Here is a 6,000-nt window from a genome sequence, read left to right on the forward strand (position 1 = left end):
CTACTCAGCATGATACAATCGTTCCACAAGAACATGAAGGGGATAGTCGTGTACGACGTGTCAACTTCTGAACCATTCAACATCAACAGTGGTGTTAAACAGGGGTGTGTTCTTGCTCCAACCCTATTCGGCATCTTCTTCGCGATCCTCGTCAAGCATGCCTTTGGAACAACCACAGAAGGCCTCTATCTTCGTACAAGATCTGATGGAAAGCTCTATAAACTATCCAGACATCGAGCACAGACAAAAGTACAGATGCGAATCCTCAAGAAGTTCCTCTTCGCCGACTACGCAGCAATCACCACACACACAGCAGAAGGCCTGCAGCAGCTACTCAACCGCTTTGCCGCAGCCTTGTTCCGCATTCGGCCTGACAATCAGCCTGAAGAAGACACAGGTGATGAGACAAGATGTCATTGAGCTACCCTGTATAAATATAGCAGACTATGTGCTGGAGGCAGTTCACGAGTTTGTGTACCTGGGCTCCACAATCTCAGACACCCTTTCCCTGGACACTGAGCTCAACAGGCGTATCGGGAAGGCCGCAACAACACTGGCCAGGCTCACAAAGAGCGTTTGGGAAAATGCCAAACTGACAGTGCACACCAAGGCACAAGTCTACATGGCATGTGTGGTGAGTACACTTCTCTACGGCTCGGAATCCTGGACCCTGCGCTCTCGCCAGGAGAGACGGATCAATACCTTTCACATGCGGAACCTGAGACGCATCCTTGACATCACGTGAAAGACCATGTCACCAACAACACAGTGCTCGAGAGAACAGGAGTCCCTTCAATGTTCATTCTCCTGAAGCAGAGACGCATGCGATGGCTGGGACATGTCACACGCATAGTCAATAGCCGCATACCGATGGACCTCTTGTATGGAGAACTGGCATCAGGAAGGAGACCCACCGGAAGACCTCAGCTGCGTTTCAAAGATGCCTGAACGCGACCTCAAGCAGATGAACATCGACATCAACACTTGTGATGCAGCAGCTGCGGACAGATCGGCCAGGAGATGCAAAGTGCAGAAGGGACTCCAGCAATTCGAGGATGAACTTAAGAGGCAGGCGGAGGCAAATAGACTTCAGAGGAGGTCTCGACCACTGTCAGACGCGCCCGTTTGGCGTTTATCTGCGCTTGCTGCAGTCGGGACTGTCATTCTCGGGTTGGCCTTCACAGCCACAGCAGGCGCTGCATCCAACTAGACTACAACAACTAGACACCCAGGGCACAATTTCATAACCTTACGGGATTGAAGGATGCCTACTACGACTACTGCCAAAAAGTGAATGCTTTATGTGCCATATTATAATTACAGTATGGTATCTTATTAATAGTCTCATGTTCCTCCGCCAGTATAGCTAATTCATGATCATCCTTATACAAACGCTTGCCTGCCGCTAACACCATAGTCAATTTATCAGGCAGACAAGACAATAATTCTTCTATCAGCATAAGCTGTTTAAGAGAGACAAAATCTTGCATGTTCATACTATTTAGCCACTTGTCAAAGATAGACTCTTTACACGAGCAAAATCTGTGACTGATTGATCAGGTGTGCGCTTTAAACATCTAACGTTTGTCGTAGTGCCTCTGCATTGACTTCGTACACTTGCAATATCCTTTTTTTTACTGTGGGGTAGTGAAAACTATCTTCAAATGGTAATGAAGCGAAAATGTCCTGGGCTTTCCCTTTCAACTTTCCTTGCATTATGGCCAACCAAGAGACCTCTGGCCATTTCAGACTAGTAGCTAACTTTGCAGAGTGCAGGAAAAATAATTCGGGGTCCTTCTCATTAAACTTGGGTAGTTGAAACCCTCTAGAAAAATAAATACCAATACCTGAAGAGCCCTTACTTCCAGCAGATGCTGCGGCTTCGAGCTTCTTCTCTTCTAGCCAAATCTGGGCTTCAGCCATCTGCTGTTTAATTAACAACTGCTTGGTTTCTTCTTCTTCTTCCCTGAGTCTAGCTGCCTCTAACTCAGCTTCTCCCCTGAGTCTAGCTACTTCTAACTCAGCTTCCATCAGCTTAGTGTTTTCTTCACAATTAAATATCTCGAGCTCAGTTTGTCTAAACTGAAGTTCTAGTTCCTGCCTTCTGATACTAGCTGCATTCTCAGTATCATCAGGGTATGCCTATAACACCTCGTCATCTAACATACCATCTTCTATCAGATGTAAAAATATGGTTCTCAACAATTTATTTTTAGTCATTCTAGGTCCAACTTCTATCTCTAGGACCTTACCCATACAAATAAGAAACGACTTAGTCAAGATCTCAATTTTCTACACTAATGGATTCTACAAAATCTTTAACTTCTTGCACCATCTTGTCAACTTGTCACCTCCGTGTCACATAAAAACAAAAGGATGTCACTCACGATCGTGTTCAAATAAAAAACTGCAATGGAGTTATAGAGTAATAACAATAATCCTAACCCTAGGATTTCAACAGGAATGATCTTGATCAAAGGATTGGCATGATAATGATTCTGTATAGCAAGTAATCATTTTACTTATCAACAATCATCACAGACAGGAACCCAATTTTTCTCTCTGTCATGCCCACATGCTCCACAGCATCGCTCGTAATAATAATAATGTGGTCAAAAACTATATATTACCACCAAGCCTTCAATAAAGTCTAGGGGAAAGATACACAAAATAAATAAAAACAGCCAGATTACTGGGGCCTATAACATAGGGCACCGAAAATAAGCAAAAGAACAAAAACTAAGTTCTCTACAACTCATACTATTTCACCTTAAACAATCTTTACTCCAACTCTTGGGAATCATTATTATCATGCACTGTACTGCACCACCTCTCTGAACTAGCTGTCCTTAGGTTCTATCCTAGTGCAGTCGTAAACTAGCTCAAGCATGCTTATAAACAAATATTACAGAATGGTGGTGTCACAAAATATCATTAGTGGGTTCAGGAAGCCATATCATCCAGTGGTGTTCAGGAAGCCATATCATCCAGTGGGGTTTAGGAAGCCATATCATTCAGTGGGGTTTAGGAAGCCATATCATCCAGTGGGGTTTAGGAAGCCATATCATCCAGTGGGGTTTAGGAAGCCATATCATCCAGTGGGGTTTAGGAAGCCATGTCATCCAGTGGGGTTTAGGAAGCCATGTCATCCAGTGGGGTTTAGGAAGCCATATCATCCAGTGGGGTTTAGGAAGTCATATCATCCAGTGGGGTTTAGGAAGCCATATCATCCAGTGGGGTTTAGGGAGCCATATCATCCACTGGGGTTTAGGGAGCCATATCATCCACTGGGGTTTAGGAAGCCATATCAAATGGTGTACATCGGTAGAACTGATCCAGTATACATCAATACATGTACATACTATATGTTACAAGCAATTAAAAAAAAAAAAAATGTAGTCCCAATATACAAGAAGGGTGACAGGTAGGAGGCATTGAACAACAGGCCTGTGTCCCTAACTTGTTTTCCATGCAAGATGATGGAGAAGATTGTGAGAAAAAACCTAGTAGATCATCTGGAGTAAAAGGACTTTGTAACACAAGATAAGCATGGGTTCAGAGATGCAAATCATGCCTAACAGGTTTAATTTAGTTCTATGACCAGGCAACAAAAATTAGGCAAGAGAGTGAGGGCTGGGTAGACTGCATATTTCTGGACGGCTAGAAAGCCTTTGACACATTACCACAAAAGAGACAAGTGCACAAACTGAAGATGCAGGCAGGAGTGAAAGGGAAGGTACTCCACTGGATAAGGAAGTACCTAAACAACAGGACACAGCGCGTACTGTGAGGGGTGAGGTCTCGGAATGGCGGGGAGTCACTAGTGGAGTCCCACAGGGCTTAGTCCTTGGACCTATACTGTTTCTGATATACGTAAATGCTCTCCAAGAAGGAATTGTCTTATTCCTCTTAATGTTTTCTGATGATGCAAATATTATGAGAAGGATCATGGCAGATGAAAATAGTATTAGGCTTCAAGATGACCTAGACAAGCTGAAGGAATGGTCCAACAAGTGGCTACTAAAGTTCAACCCAAGTAAATGTAAGGTAATGAAACTAGGAGGAGGAGGAGGAACTAGAAGGCCAGACACTGGATACCGAATGGGAGATGAAGTCTTTCACGAAACGGACAGAGTAAGATATAGGAGTTGATTTCACTAAAAACCTGTCTCCTGAAGCCCACATCAAAAGAATATCATCAGCGGCCTATGCGAGGCGGGCTAACATCAGAACTGCTTTCAGAAACCTGTGTAAGGATTCCTTCAACACCTTGTATACCATATATGTAAGACCAAACCTGGAGTATGCAACCACAGCATGGAGCCCGTACCAAGTCAAGTAGAAGACGAAACTGGAAAATTTCAGATGTATGCCACTAGGCAAGTCCCAGAACTAAGAGGCATGAGTTATGAGGACAGGCTGGGTGAACTGCACCTCACGTCGCTGGAAGACAGAAGAGCTCGGGGAGACATGATCACCACATACAAAGTTCTCAGGGGAGTTGACAGGGTAGACAAGGATGGATTATTTAACACGTGTGATACACGCACAAGGGGACACAGGTGGAAGCTGAGTACCGGAGCCACAGAGACATTAGAAAGACCTTTTTCAGTGTCAGAGTAGTTAACAGATGGAATGCACTAGGAAGTGATGTGGTGGAGGCTGAATCCATACACAGTTTCACGTGTAGATATGATAGAACCGAGTATGTTCAGGAATCTGTATATCAGTTGATTGACGGTTGAGAGGCGGGATCAAAGAGCCAAAGCTCAACCCCCATAAGCACAAATAGGTGAGTACACACACACACAGACACACAGACACACACACACACACACACACACACACACACACACACACACACACACACACACACACACACACACACACACACACACACACACACACACACACACACACACACACACACACACACACACACACACACACACACACACACACACACACACACACACACACACACACACACACACACACACACACACACACACACACACACACACACACACACACACACACACACACACACACACACACACACACACACACACACACACACACACACACACACACACACACACACACACACACACACACACACACACACACACACACAGAGGTGGAAACTGAGTACCCACATGAGCCACAGAGACGTTAGAAGGAACTTTTTCAGTGTCAGAGTAGTTAACGGATGGAATGCACTAGGCAGTGATGTGGTGGAGGCTGACTCCATACACAGTTTTAAATGTAGATATGATGGTGTCATATCTACTGGTGTCAACTGTACACCAGTTGATTGACAGTTGAGAGGCGGGACCAAAGAGCCAAAGCTCAACCCCCGCAAGCACAAAAAGGTGAGTACACACACACACGATACCGGAGGGTATCGATTCATTTCTCTCAATGTTTGCGGACGATGCTAAAATTATGAGAAGGATTAAAACAGAAGAGGACTGTTTGAGGCTTCAAGAAGACCTAGACAAGCTGAAGGAATGGTCGAACAAATGGATGTTAGAGTTTAACCCAACCAAATGTAATGTAATGAAGATAGGTGTAGGGAGCAGGAGGCCAGATACAACGTATCATCTGGGAGAGGAAATTCTTCAGGAGTCAGAGAAGGAAAAAGACTTGGGGGTTGATATCACGCCAGACCTGTCTCCTGCAGCACATATCAAGCGGATAACATCAGCGGCATATGCCAGGCTGGCCAACATACGAACGGCATTCAGAAAGTTGTGTAAAGAATCATTCAGAACTTTGTATACCACATATGTCAGGCCAATCCTGGAGTATGCAGCCCCAGCATGGAGTCCATATCTAGTCAAGGATAAGACTAAACTGGAAAAGGTTCAAAGGTTTGCCACCAGACTAGTACCCGAGCTGAGAGGTATGAGCTACGAGGAGAGACTACGGGAATTAAACCTCACTTCGCTGGAAGACAGAAGAGTAAGCGGGGACATTCAAGATTCTGAAGGGAAT

This window comes from Procambarus clarkii, chromosome 61 (assembly GCF_040958095.1).
Source record: "Procambarus clarkii isolate CNS0578487 chromosome 61, FALCON_Pclarkii_2.0, whole genome shotgun sequence".
Lineage (NCBI taxonomy): Eukaryota > Metazoa > Arthropoda > Malacostraca > Decapoda > Cambaridae > Procambarus > Procambarus clarkii.